Source organism: Neoarius graeffei, chromosome 8 (genome assembly GCF_027579695.1).
Source record: "Neoarius graeffei isolate fNeoGra1 chromosome 8, fNeoGra1.pri, whole genome shotgun sequence".
Lineage (NCBI taxonomy): Eukaryota > Metazoa > Chordata > Actinopteri > Siluriformes > Ariidae > Neoarius > Neoarius graeffei.
This window is the reverse complement of record NC_083576.1, coordinates 48,320,791-48,336,304: the sequence shown is the minus strand read 5'-3', so window position 1 is coordinate 48,336,304 and position 15,514 is coordinate 48,320,791.

The following is a 15,514-nucleotide window of genomic DNA, read 5'->3' as shown; positions in this document are numbered from 1 at the left end:
TTGTCAGTTAGTTGGTCTCTCTCACACACACAAACGTACTCAAGTCACGTTGTATTGTGTTAAAGGCATGTCATGTTGTATGTTGGGACAGTGCCTAACTTCAGAAGGAAAATCATTCTTTGATTCTAAAAGTACACAGATCATCTGTTAGCTTGGACTTTGAGTTTCATGTCTTAAAATGCACATGAAAAGCATTTTTATGTGAAAAATGACATGAATGAAATGAAAAGAAAATGATTTTTGTTACACAGTACCAGTACTAGTTTTGTTTAGAATTTTGTTTTAATTTCTCACTAATTTTCCAATAAAAAATTTAAGGAAATGGTCATACTTTCACTCATTCTCACACCCTTAGCCTCAGATGTACACTGACTCACTCAAACTAAACTCACTGAAAATTTAGGATGCTTTACTAACATTAACTAACTAATCATTGTCTCCTCTGAGATTCTTTGATTGTCTTGGGGCACAAGCTCTAAAACATTTTAAAATGGAAAAGAATGGGTGTACTGTAGTTACTTATGCTGACTCTATGAATCATTGACATTACATTTAGCAGACATTTTTATCCAAGGTGACTGGAAAAGGAGGACATACACTGCAGTGTGGAGAGGTAATACATCTGTGATCAGAAATGTGTTGATTGCCTGTAGAATAAATGGTGACTTGTTAGGGACTTGGAAAAAAAATGAGACTTGGACTTGGACTCGACTTGGCTTGGGTAGGACTTGGACTTGGACTTGACTTGGTCAAAAGTGCCTTGACTTGTGACTTGACTCGGACTTGAGTGGTAGGACTTGAGACTTACTTGTGACTTGCACATTAGTGACTTTGTCCCACCTCTGCCTTTTGGTGCCCACAGAGACAGAAAGCCTACAGGAGTCCCAACACCTACTGACCTTAAGACAGAATTCTATCACAGCAAGTGTGCTTTGTAGTTTTCATTCAAAAACATATCCTCATGCTAGTTCCCTAGGTCAGGGACTACCATAAAGCTAAAAAACTGCACAAGAGTTTATTTTTAACTTTGAATAGTTTAAGTATTAAAGTGCTTAATGAAGCGGTAGGTTTTTAATTAATGAAGTATTGCTTTTTAGCTGTAACACTGTTAATAAAAATGCAGCTCATAGTGCTAAATAGACAAGAAAACATAAAATAAAACAGAATTAAGTAGAGATGTAAGCAGCAAAATAATAAAATGTAAATCATTAAGAAAGGTGAAAAAGAAGAATAAGAGGAAAAACAAGCAATTGTGCAAAAGGAATTGTAATAGAAAAACAATAACAAAGGGCAGCACAGTGGTATAATGGTTCGCATCAACTCACAGCAAGAAGGTTCTGGGTTTGAATCTCACATCTGACTGGGGCCTTTCTTTGTGGAGTTTGCATGTTCTCTTCATGCCTGCATGAGTTTCCTCCAGGTGCTCTGGTTTCCTCCCACAATCAAAGATATGTGGATTTGATCAAGTGGCTACTGTAAATGGCCCATAGGTGTGAACCTGAGTACGAATAGTTGTGTTAGCTCTGTGATAGATTGGCGACCTGCCCAGGGTGTACCCACCTCTCACCTGAAGTCAGCTCAGGGGTGGGTTTCCCAAAAGCCTCTTAACACTAAGAGCATCTTAACTAGGATGTTATAGTGGGCCTGTTAAGCATAACAATTGTGCACAAAATGAAAAAAGCATGAAACTTTCAGGGTTTGTTCTTGAAGGCATAAGCTTTAATTTGAGACGTGGAGGCATTCTCAGTTTGATCTCTGGGGTCAGCTAGAGGTCATTGACCTCCATGATATCACATTTCTATGCATGAAATTAGAAAAGGCTGTATCTTAACATCTAAATGTGATGTAAATGTAAAATAAATGTGTTTTTCCATGTGCCTGGACATGAAAAAAATCACATATAATACTGATATTCCTCTTAGGTGTAACTTCAGGGGTCAGGTAGAGGTCATTGACCTTTGAAATTTGAAGTTTCTATGCATGAAATTCTAGACGGATGTATCTTAGGATCTAAATGTGATAGAAATGTGAAGTTAATGTGTATTTCCTTGTTTCTGACCATGAGAAACCCATTTTTGATACTGATATTACTCTTACAGGTCATCTCTGGGGTCAGCTAGACGTCACTGACCTCCAGCATAATGCATTTCTATGCATAAAATTAGAAACGGGTGTACCTCAGGTTCTAAATGTGATAGAAATGTAAACTAAATTTGTATTTCTATGATTCTGTACATGAGAAACCCATTTTTGATACTGATATCATTCTGAGAGGTCAACATCATGGAGAACAGGCAAGGTTGGGAAACATCCCACATTTTGATAAATCTATATAAAAATATCATGTGTTTTGGATTGTAAGAAACAATTCCATATGAATATGAACATGACAGAAATATACTTCAACTTGTCAGAAATTATAAACTTTAACTAATCAAAAACTTGAACTACAATCAAAACTCTAAATGCAGTGTAAACAGTTGAACAGGTTCCATAAAGAACATTTTAAAATCACTATAGTATCTACATTTATTCTAAGGGCCTTGACCTTTGGGGATTACAATGTTGGCCTACAAATTGTAACTACAGAACACTGAAAACAGAACACTGAAACAGAAACACTGAAAACAGAACACTGGAAAACCACACCCCTTGCCCCACTCTGAACCACGGGAAAATAATGGGCTACACACAAAACATGAACATGAAAATTCCGTTGAATCTCTACCTCTGCTAGACTGACATATAGTTATTCCTGTGAATTTAGAATTGCCCTATCAATGTCCAACATTAAAATGACTGAAAATTAAACTACAATATACTGTATTCTTCAACTCTAGTGCAAATGAGAGCAAATGCTCCAAAACATTACTCACTTTGAAATTATCAATGGAAATGGGGCAACTGTGTTCAGCTTCTGACATAGTTTGTGACCACTGGAGATGTTTTACTTATCAGAAATGGGTTGTGTCATGTCCAGAAACATGGAATCATATATTTACTTTACATTTACAGTATTTCACATTTTAATCCAAAGATAGATTGTTTCTAATTTCATGCTTAGAAATGCATTATCGTGGAGGTCAGTGACCTCTAGCTGACCTCAGAGGTGACTTATAAAAATGATATCAGTATTAGAAATTAGTTTATCATGGCCAAAAACATGGAAATACACATTTAGTTTACATTTCTATCACATTTAGAACCTAAGATACACCCATTTCTAATTTCGTGCATAGATATGCATTATGCTGGAGGTCAGTGACCTCTAGCTGACCCCAGAGATGACCTGTAAGAGTAATACCAGTATTAAAAATGGGTTTCTCATGGTCAGAAACAAGGAAATACACATTAATTTCACATTTCTATCACATTTAGATCCTAAGATACACCCGTCTAGAACGTCATGCATAGAAACTTCAAATTTCAAAGGTCAATGACCTCTACCTGACCCCTGAAGTTACCCCTAAGAGGAATATCAGTATTATATATGATTTTTTCATGCCCAGTAACATGGAAAAACACATTTATTTTATATTTACATCACATTTAGGTGTTAAAATACAGCCTTTTCTAATTTCATGCATAGAAATGTGCCATCATGGGGGTCAATGACCTCTAGCTGACCCCAGAGGTCAAACTGAGAATGCCTCCACGTCTCAAATTAAAGCTTATGCCTTCAAGAACAAACACTGAAAGTTTCATGCTTTTTTCATTTTGTGCACAATTCTTCTGATAATAAGAGCTTAACAACCCCACTATTAGGGTTTTGCTGGGATTCAAACCTGGTTCGCTGGTGTGATAATCCAGCAAACCCCCACTAGGCCACCAGGGGGATGACTCAAATGCAGAGGCGTGAGGCAGAAGTAGAAAAAGTATCAAAAGGTTTATTTACAATATATACAGTCCAAAAGAAATAATCCAAAATGCTTAGAAGATGAAGGGAAAAATAAGAAATATCCAAAGTACAAAAGTCAAAACAAAAGCCAAAAAACCAGAAAAGAAAAGGCAAAAATACCAACGCTCAGAAGATCCAAAAAATAGTAAATACTAGGTCCAAAAAGTCCAAAAAGAAAAGCAAAGTGCAAAACCAAAAAGACAAAGGCAAGGAACACAGTACAGAGGAAACTGGAGCTAAACATAACAGCACAAAGACTCCGTGACAAGAGGACTGAACTCAGGGGTATAAATACACAAACTAATTAAGGACAGGGCGGGGCAGGAAACAGGCAATAAGACAAAAACAAAACACAGAACACAGTGGTGACCTCTAGAGGCCAAAACAAACATGACCAGAAAAGGAAATAACAGCGGCCTCTAGAGGCCAAAACAGTCCCAGTCCTAACAGGACCCCCCCTCTAGGAGCGTCTCCTGACGTTCCCAGGATGATCAGGATGGGCCGAATGGAAGTCCCGACAAAGTTCTTTGTCTAGTATGTCCCGAGCTGGGACCCAGCAGCGCTCCTCAGGGCCATAGCCCTCCCAGTCCACAAGATATTGGAGACCCCCACGAACCCGGCGGGAGTCCAGCAGGCGGCGCACAGTGAAAACAGTCTGACCCTGGAAGATGCGGGGGGGCGGGGGGTTCCTAGGGGCAGGGGCATACGTGGACGTCAGTACGGGCCGCAACAGGGAAACATGGAATGTGGGGTTAATCCTTAGCGTACTTGGTAACTGGAGCCAGTAGGAGACAGGGTTAACTCTGCGTACAACCTTGAAGGGGCCAATGTAGCGAGGAGCAAGCTTGCGGTTCTCCACCCGCAGCGGAAGGTCCTTGGTGGACAGCCAAACCCGCTGCCCAGGGCAGAAAGTGTGGGCAGGTCTCCTATGGCGGTTGGCCTGAGTCTGGTTGGTACTGGAGGTCTGGATGAGTGTCCTCCTGACCTTGCTCCAGGTCTTGCGACACCATCTCACATATTGGTTGACCGAGGGCACCCCAGCGTCCTCCTCCTGGTCCGGGAACAGAGGTGGCTGGAACCTGAATTGGCACTGGAATGGCAACAGCTTGGTGGCTGATGACTGCAGGGTGTTGTGGGCATACTCAGCCCATGGCAGCCAGGTGCTACACGATGTCGGGTTATCCATAGCCAGGCCTCGCAGGGTGGTTTCCAGGTCTTGGTTGAGCCTCTCCGTCTGGCCATTGGACTGGGGGTGGAACCCAGAAGAGAGGCTGGCCGTGGCCCCAATGAGCTTGCAGAAGCCGTGCCACACTCAGGAGGAGAACTGGGGCCCCCGGTCAGAGACGATGTCCTGTGGAAAACCAAAGACTCGGAAGACGTGATTAAATAGCAATTTAGCAGTGTCAAGGGCAGAAGGGAGTTTGCACAGTGGTATAAAGTGTCAGGCCTTGGAGAATCTGTCCACAATGACCAAAATGACAGTGTTACCTTGAGACTCAGGGAGACCCGTGATGAAGTCAACCGCCACGTGGGACCAGGGACGCCGGGGAATAGGCAGAGGATGCAGGAGACCCTGGGGACGCTGTCGCGGGTTCTTGGTTCTGGTGCAGACCTCACAGGACAGGACGAATGACCTTACTTCCTTCTCCATGTTAGGCCACCAGAAGCATCTTTTCAGGAAGTCCAGGGTCCTCCGAGCTCCCGGGTGGGCGGTGAGAGGGGAAGAGTGACCCCACTGGAGAACCTTGGCCCGGGCTTGACAAGGGACGTACAGGAGGCCCGGTGGCCCCGTCCCAGGATCAGGGTCCCGGCGTTGAGCTTGTCGAACGGTCTCCTCAATACCCCAGCGGACAGGAGCCACAATCCGGCATACAGGGATGATAGGCCCAACTTCACTTTCCCTGTTGTTGGGTGAGAACAGCCTGGAGAGCGCGTCCAGTTTGGTGTTCTTAGAGCCCGGGCGGTATGATAGGGTGAAATTGAAACGGCTGAAAAACAAAGCCCACCTAGCCTGTCGTGGGTTCAGCCTCTTGGCTTGCTGGAGGTACTCCAGGTTCTTATGGTCCGTCCACACCAGGAATGGATGTTGCGCTCCCTCCAGCCAGTGCCTCCACTCCTCAAGGGCTTGTTTGACCGCTAGCAGTTCCCAATCCCCCACATCATAGCGGGACTCCGCAGGGCTCAGGCGGTGGGAGAAGTAAGCACAGGGGTGCAGCGTCCCTTCCGAGCATTGAGAGAGCACCGCACCGACACCACTGTCCGAGGCGTCCACCTCCACGATGAATGGTTGGGAGGTGTCCGGGAGAACCAGAATAGGTGCTGTGCAAAAGCGGTGTTTGAGGTCAATAAACACCTTTTCCGCCTGAGGGGACCAGACATAGGAACCACCAGTCCTTTTGGTGAGGTCCGACATAGGTGCTGCTACGGAGCTGAAGTTCCTGATGAACTTGCGGTAGAAGTTAGCGAATTCTAAGAACCGCTGAATCTCCTTAACGGACTTGGGAGTAGGCCAGTCCCGGACGGCCAGGGTCTTGGCTGGGTCCATTTGGAGTTGCCGCGTTCGTACGATAAATCCCAGGAAGGAGACCTTGGGAACATGAAACTCGCATTTCTGGGCTTTAGCAAACAGATTATTCTGTAAAAGTCTCTGGAGGACTTGGCGGCGGTGCTCCTGTAAGGTCTTGGAGAATATCAGGATGTCATCAAGGTAGACGAAAACGTATTGATTAATCATATCCCTCAAGACGTCGTTGATAAGGGCCTGAAAAACAGCTGGTGCATTGGTGAGTCCAAAGGGCATGACCTGGTACTCGTAGTGCCCTGACAGAATCTTTCTGTTAGGGTTTTGCTGGGATTCAAACCTGGTTCGCTGGTGTAATAATCCAGCAAACCCCCACTAGGCCACCAGGGGGATGACTCAAATGCAGAGGCGTGAGGCGGAAGTAGAAAAAGTATCAAAAGGTTTATTTACAATATATACAGTCCAAAAGAAATAATCCAAAATGCTCAGAAGATGAAGGGAAAAATAAGAAATATCCAAAGTACAAAAGTCAAAACAAAAGCCAAAAAACCAGAAAAGAAAAGGCAAAAATACTAACGCTCAGAAGATCCAAAAAATAGTAAATACTAGGTCCAAAAAGTCCAAAAAGAAAAGCAAAGTGCAAAACCAAAAAGACAAAGGCAAGGAACACGGTACAGAGGAAACTGGAGCTAAACATAACAGCACAAAGACTCCGTGACAAGAGGACTGAACTCAGGGGTATAAATACACAAACTAATTAAGGACAGGGCGGGGCAGGAAACAGGCAATAAGACAAAAACAAAACACAGAACACAGTGGTGACCTCTAGAGGCCAAAACAAACATGACCAGAAAAGGAAATAACAGCGGCCTCTAGAGGCCAAAACAGTCCCAGTCCTAACATAGGAGAGAGAGCGTTCATTGTGACGCTTGCTCTACCATTTAACAATGATCTTTGTGCTATGATGCTTTTGGGAAACCCAACCCAGATTGACTCCAGCTTCCCCTGTGACACTGACAGATAAGCAGTAGATAGTGGATGGAAGAATAACACCAAATAAAAACAAAAGAAAGCATAAATATACATTGTTAATAAAAATGCCTTCAGCTCCTTTCCAAATTTATATATTTTAGTTGCCTATCTGACATCAACTGATAATTTATTCCATGTTTTAGGTGTATAAAAGCAGAAGGTTGCCTTGTTGTATATTTTGTTGTTGACTCTGATCACAGTGAAGAAGCCCATAGTACTGAATGATTTGAAATGTATGGTGCCATACAATCCATAATGTATAATGCTGATCTCTTCAGTGTTTTAAAAACTACTAGCAGTATTTTAAAATGTAATGTTTCTCAAATAAAAGAATGCTGATTACATATTTTCAAACTTAGTAAAGGATCAAGCATTAAATTTAATAACTTACCAAGATGAAAGTCAATGACAGACCTAGCTGACAGTAGATCAGGTCCTCAAACACTTCATGTCTGAGCCTCTCCTCTGCAGCAGGTAAACATGTGAGTCAACATGCAGTTCCCTTAATTAAGGAGAAAGAACAGACTGCATGCAACCCGTGTGTTCCTCCAGGCTGTGGGAATACGCAAAGACATAGTTTATGAAAAAACTACATGCTTGTTGATCATGTCACAGAGTACTTCATTCTCTAACAACTAGAACGCAGCAAAGGGTACAAGTTTGGTCATATGGCATCATCAAGAATTTATTTGTCAGGACAGGGGATAAGCATGCTGGAGTTCATACCTGACACAGGGTGGGCTTGGAGCACCTGCAAGACAGCACTGGTGAGTTGGGTAACACAGCCATCAAGTTCACTCAGACGTTGCTGCTGTTCTCCTTTCGAAGTGGCCTAAAGGTTAGAGAAGCAGCTCTGGGACTAAAAGGTTGGTGGGTCAACTCCCTGGACTCGCAGGAAAAATGTGTGGGTGGGAGATGTGAATGAACAGCACTTTCCCCTCCCTCTACAGCCATAGCACCTAACCCCCAACTGCTCCCTGGGATACCTGCTTTATGCCCAGGTCAGATGGCAGAAAGACGCATGCTGTGACCTGCGATCAGTCAGGTGGCGACTGATCGCAGGTGGACGCAGGCGTTTTGCGTCAAATCCTTCGTTGTGGTCAGACGTATTGTAAGACACAGAGTTTTTAAGCTGAATCAACCAGTCAGAAGCGCAGACACAGCTAGATGCAGGTTGATGCAGCACACAGAAAACCTTTTAAAAATATAAGGCCATAAGACTGCTCGCAGGTTGTTGTAAACTATTTGCAGGTGCAGTCTGCATGTACCTGCAATGCATTGCAACCATCTCTAAAGACTTGTCTTCCCCTGCATCAGCCTGCATCTAGCTGCCACTCCCTGCTTCAACCTGCAATCGGTCGCTCAAGCATTGCACGACTGCCTGCCTCTACATGCATCAACCTGCAATTTGCACTGATTGGAAGAGAATCACAGCTGAAATGTGAACAGATCATGATCCACTTGCATCAGCCTGCCTCTACTAAAGACCCTCTGCAAAACTCTGCCATTATCTGCATCAGCATGCGTCGACACAAGACCAGTCTTGCGTCTACCTCTGATTTTGTTATCGCAGGTAGATGCAAGTAGTTGAAAACTAGTTGCAGCCTGCCGTCTGACCTGGGCATTAGTTTACTCTTGTCTGTTTAACCCTTTGGTGACTGACCCCTTGAAAATGGTTCCTCCAGGAACGATGACTTTTCAGTTGTCAAGACAACGGAAAAACTAAAATACAAAAACAGAAAGATACGTCACAATGCTCTTGTGCACAAAACAAAATGCTCTTGTATTTTAGTTTTTCCGTTGTCTTGACAACTGAAACGTCATCGTTCCTGGAGGAACCATTTTCAAGGGGTCAGTCACCAACGGGTTAAGCTTTACTGTGAGAACTTTGTGATTTTTCATTCCATGTTAGCCTGTTTACCTGTTGAAACCTGCTGAAGCACTGGCTACTTGTGTGAGTGCACATATGTGTGTTTTATTGCCTCAGATGTGTTAAAGCAGAACTGAATTTCCCCTCAGGGATTTATAAAGAACACACAAAAAAAAGTTTATTCAGGCAATCAGGCAGACAAATCCAAAACACAAGACAAAATCAAAGTTAATCATTAGGCAAGGATCAGGAAAGGCACAAAAAAATATCAGAAGTAAGATCAAAAGGCAAAGTCCAAAAATAATAATAATAATAAATCAGCAGATCGCTAACAAAGGCTTGGTAAACTCAGACACAGGAAACTTAACATTTACTTCACAAAGACTAAACCCAGGTGGCATGGTAGTTAGCACTGTTGCCGCACAGCAAGAAGGTCCTGGGTTCGAGCCCAGTGGCCAATGAGGGCCTTTCTGTGTGGAGTTGGCATGCTCTCCCCGTGCCTGCATGGGTTTCCACCGGGTGGTCCGGTTTCCCCCACAATCCAAAGGCATGCAGGTTAGGCTAATCAGGCCCTCCAGGATTTCGCGATGTTGCGATTTGCAACATCAATGCAAATTCAACCAATCCCCGCGAATTCAGGGCGGTGTTGCAATTATATCCAGTCACCGCAACTTTCCCGCAAATTTGACCAATCGTTGGTGTCGTCTTGAGGTGACGTCGACAAACTACCTTCCGCCTTACTTCCATGTATACGTTCAAGAAAAGCAGCATGTGCGAGTCAGTGTTTATATAGGCTTAAATTCTGTTACTGAAAGTGTGTTGTTTACAGTGAAGGACTGTGTGCACTTTACATTATTTTTTTACTTAATACAAGAAATTAATGGATGCCAACATTTTTGCCAAAATGGTTGTGGCAGCGGGGGCGTGGTCAAGCGCCGGTCTGTGACAGGAGGGCGGAGTCGGGGAAGGTAAGTGGCAGAATCGCTACACCTGAGGGTAATTAACCTGTGTTTTGTGTGTGTTTTCCCCAGTAAACCGCGCCCTATTTAAGGAGGGAGAATGAGAGCGGAAGGGAGCTTCCCCGGAGGAGACTACAGTGTGTGTGTGTGTCTCTGATTGTTGGGTTAAATTGTTAGACTGAAAAGTATGGCAATAAAGCCTTCTGTTAACCTTGATCTCTGTCCTGCCGTCCTCTGTGCTCCACCCACACGTTATACGCGCTACAGTGGTGCTGAAACCCGGGAAAGGTGGAGCACCAGTCCTGCAGCCCCATGGAATCCTCCCCGTTCATGGACTTGGTCCACGCCCTCGCCACGGCTCAGCAGAGCCAGCACCAGGCACTCGTCACGCTCCGGAAGGAGCAGGAGCGCCGCTTCGAAGCCCTGGTGCTGGCTCAGCAGGAAGATCGAGAGGCATTCCGGCGTCTCCTCGCATCGGCGGGGTCCACCAGCGCCCCGGCCGTGGGCCCGTCTCCCCTCACCTTAACCAAGATGGGCCCGCAGGATGACCCCGAGGCTTTCATCACGTTGTTCGAGCAGGTCGCCGAAGCCTCGGGGTGGCCGATGGAGCAGCGCACGGCGTGCCTCCTCCCCCTCCTGACGGGAGAGGCGCAGCTGGCCACACTACAGCTCCCAGCCGACCGCCGGCTGGCCTACGCCGACCTTCGCCGGGCTGTCCTCCAGCGCGTGGGGCGCATGCCGGAGCAGCAGCGCCAGCGCTTCCGCGCGCTGCGGATGGAGGAAGTTGGCAGCCCGTTCGCGTTCGGCCAGCAGCTCCGGGATGCCTGCTGGCAGTGGCTGAGGGCCGAAGATCGCGACGCCGAGGGAATCATCGACCAGGTGGCGCTGGAACAGTTCATCGCCCGCTTACCAGCTGGAACCGCGGAGTAGGTCCAGTGCCACCTCCCGGCGTCGCTGGATCAGGCAGTAGGACTGGCGGAGGATCATCTGGCGGCTGTTCCGGTGGCAGGACAACAGATGACATCGTCTTCTCTCTCCTCTTCTCTCTCTCTTTCTCCCCCCCTCCTCCCGTGTCCCGTCCTAGCCCCATTCCCCCACCACGGAGGCGGGGGCCGGCTCCACCCCAGCCGGCCCGCCGCACCCGTGGTGCCCTCCCGTTTCTCCCTTCTGTGTCTGTCTCTCCCCCCCCTCAGGTGAGTGAGCCTCAGAACACAGCTGCAGAGGGAAGGCCCGGGCCGGTTTGCTGGCGCTGCGGGGAACCGGGCCACCTGCAGCAACAGTGTGCAGCGATGGAGGTGGGGGCGGTGGTGCGGATCCCCGACGCACCAGAAGCTGCCCTCGATCGGGCCGGAGCGTATCGCATACCGGTAAGTGTACAAGGGGCTACATATCAGGCATTGGTGGATTCAGGTTGCAATCAGACCTCGATCTGCCAAAGCCTGGTGCAAGACGAGGCATTGGGGGGAGCACAAGGGGTGAAGGTGTTGTGTGTGCACGGGGATATTCACAGCTACCCGTTGGTGTCGGTCCACATACATTTCAGAGGGGAAAAATCGATAGTGAAGGCGGCGGTTAATCCTCGCCTTACCCACTCTTTGATTTTGGGGACTGATTGGCCGGGATTTCGGGGTTTGATGGCATGCCTAGTAAAGAGTGGGTCCTGACGGTTGACAGGGGAGGGTCCCGGTGTCGCTCTGGCTGGAGCTGCGGTCGCAGAGCCGTCTACGTAATCTCCGCGACAGAGTGAGGAGCCCCCAGCCCCTCCTCTTTCTATTGGGGAATCCCTCGCGGATTTCCCACTGGAACAATCGCGAGACGAGACTCTGCGACACGCGTTTGACCAAGTGAGAGTAATCGATGGTCAAACGCTCCAGCCGAACGCCACCCCGTCCTTCCCCTATTTTTCCATTTTGAAGGATAGGTTATACCGAGTGACGCAGGACACTCAGACGAAAGAGCGAGTCACCCAGTTGTTAATTCCAAAGAGCCGCCGGGAATTGGTATTCCAGGCGGCTCACTTTAATCCCATGGCTGGACACCTCGGGCAGGATAAGACACTCGCCCGGATAATGGCCCGATTCTATTGGCCAGGCATTCGCGGCGACGTCCGTAAGTGGTGTACGGCGTGCCGCGAATGCCAGTTAGTAAATCCAGCGGCCATTCCAAAAGCACCCTTGCGCCCCCTACCATTAATCGAGACCCCATTCGAAAGAGTTGGGATGGATCTCGTCGGGCCATTAGATCGGTCAACACGAGGGTACCGCTTTATATTGGTTCTGGTGGACTATGCAACACGATACCCGGAAGCGGTGCCTCTTCGCAATATCTCAGCACGCAGTATTGCAGAGGCCCTCTTCCACGTCATCTCCCGGTTTGGAATCCCAAAAGAGATTCTGACTGACCAAGGCACCTCGTTTATGTCACGAACACTGAGCGAACTGTATGGGCTACTGGGTATTAAGCCGATCCGCACCAGCGTTTATCACCCACAGACGGACTGTTTAGTTGAACGGTTCAATCGCACCCTCAAGAATATTATCAAAAAATTCGTAAGTGAGGACGCATGTAACTGGGATAAGTGGCTCGAACCCTTGTTGTTTGCAGTGCGAGAGGTCCCCCAAGCCTCCACGGGGTTCTCCCCGTTTAAATTATTATATGGGCGTAAGCCGCGCGGCATCTTAGATGTACTGCGGGAAAATTGGGAGGAGGGACCTTCACAGAGCAAAAACGAAATTCAGTACGTTATGGATCTGCGCGCAAAACTCCACATGCTCACCCACCTAACTCAGGAGAATTTGCGGCAGGCCCAGGAACGGCAAACCCGCCTGTACAACAAGGGCACGCGCCTTAGAGAGTTCACTCCGGGAGATAAGGTACTCGTCCTGTTGCCCACGTCGAGCTCCAAATTAATCGCCAAGTGGCAAGGACCCTTTGAGGTCACACGGCGAGTCGGGGATGTTGACTATGAGGTTAGGCGAACGGACAGGGAGGGGGCGCTACAGATCTACCACCTCAATCTGCTGAAACTCTGGAACGAGGAGGTCCCCGTGGCGTTGGTGTCGGTAGTTCCGGAGAAGGCGGAACTGGGGCCGGAGGTCCAAAAAGGGACATTGGCATCTCGTACGTCTCCGGTCCCCTGTGGAGACCACCTCTCCCCGACCCAACTCACGGAGGTCGCCCAGTTGCAGGCCGAGTTTTCGGATGTGTTCTCGCCCCTGCCCGGTCGCATTAACCTCATAGAACACCACATAGAGATGCCCCCGGGGGTGGTAGTGCGTAGCCATCATTATACATTACCCGAACACAAAAAAAGGTGGTTCGGGAAGAACTTCAGGCCATGCTCGAAATGGGCATCGTCGAGGAGTCCCACAGTGACTGGAGCAGCCCGGTGGTCTTGGTTCCCAAGGCCGACGACTCGGTCCGGTTCTGCGTGGACTATAGAAAAGTCAACGCGGTGTCTAAATTCGACGCGTACCCAATGCCTCGTATTGATGAGCTGCTCGATCGACTAGGCACGGCTCGCTTTTACTCGACACTGGATTTGACGAAGGGATATTGGCAGATCCCCTTGACTCCATTATCCCGGGAAAAAACGGCCTTTTCCACACCGTTCGGCTTACACCAGTTCGTCACACTTCCGTTTGGGCTGTTTGGGGGCGCCCGCTACGTTTCAGCGGCTGATGGACCGGGTCCTCCGGCCCCACGCCACCTATGCGGCCGCTTACCTAGACGACATCATCATTTATAGTAATGACTGGCAGCAGCACCTGCAACACCTGAGGGCCGTCCTTAGGTCGCTGAGGCGGGCGGGGCTCACTGCCAACCCGAAGAAGTGTGCGATTGGGCGGGTGGAAGTACAGTATCTGGGCTTCCACTTGGGTAACGGGCAGGTGCGTCCCCAAATTAATAAGACAGCAGCGATTGCGGCCTGCCTGAGGCCCAAGACCAAAAAGGGGGTGAGACAGTTCCTGGGGCTGGCTGGCTATTATCGTAGGTTTATACCTAATTATTCGGACATCACCAGCCCGCTGACTGACCTCACTAAAAAGGGGGCGCCAGATCCGGTCCAGTGGACGGAGCAGTGCCAGCGGGCTTTCTCTGAGGTAAAGGCTGCACTGTGTGGGGGGCCACTTTTGCACTCCCCTGACTTCTCTCTCCCTTTTTTGTTGCAGACGGATGCGTCGGACAGAGGGCTGGGAGCCGTTTTGTCCCAGCGGGTGGAGGGAGAGGATCGCCCCGTCCTATACATCAGCCGAAAGCTGTCAGTGCGTGAGGGGCGCTACAGCACAATTGAGAAAGAGTGCCTGGCTATCAAGTGGGCGGTCCTCACCCTCCGTTACTACCTGCTGGGGCGCTCTTTCACCCTCTGTTCGGACCACGCGCCCCTCCAGTGGCTCCACCACACGAAGGATGCCAACGCGTGGATCACCCGTTGGTATCTGGCACTCCAACCCTTCAACTTCAAGGTGGTCCACAGGCCGGGGGCGCAGATGGTCGTGGCGGACTTCCTCTCCCGTCAAGGGGGGGGGAGTCGGCTGCGGGCCGGACGGGCGCCCGGCCTGAGTCGGGCGGTGGGGGTATGTGGCAGCAGGGGCGTGGTCAAGCGCCGGTCTGTGACAGGAGGGCGGAGTCGGGGAAGGTAAGTGGCAGAATCGCTACACCTGAGGGTAATTAACCTGTGTTTTGTGTGTGTTTTCCCCAGTAAACCGCGCCCTATTTAAGGAGGGAGAATGAGAGCGGAAGGGAGCTTCCCCGGAGGAGACTACAGTGTGTGTGTGTGTCTCTGATTGTTGGGTTAAATTGTTAGACTGAAAAGTACGGCAATAAAGCCTTCTGTTAACCTTGATCTCTGTCCTGCCGTCCTCTGTGCTCCACCCACACGTTATACGCACTACAATGGTATTTTATTTTCTATTGTTTAGGCAGCTTCAGCATCATACTGTGAGATTCTGTTCAAATTGTTTTTTTTTCTTCTATGAAGCCTGAGCCATTTATTTTATTAGTTTATAATTATTGTTTAATTTAGTCTTCAGGAGAGACTGCCTGCACACAGTACTATTATTAATAGTTTTTTTTTCTTACATGAAAGCTGAGGCATTTATATTATATTTTAAGGTAACTTCATGTTGTGCTGTGAGGTTCTATGCACTTTAACTTTTGAACCAACAGGTGCATTTGGGGCGGCATGGTGGTGTAGTGGTTAGCGCTGTCGCCTCACAGCAAGAAGGTCTGGG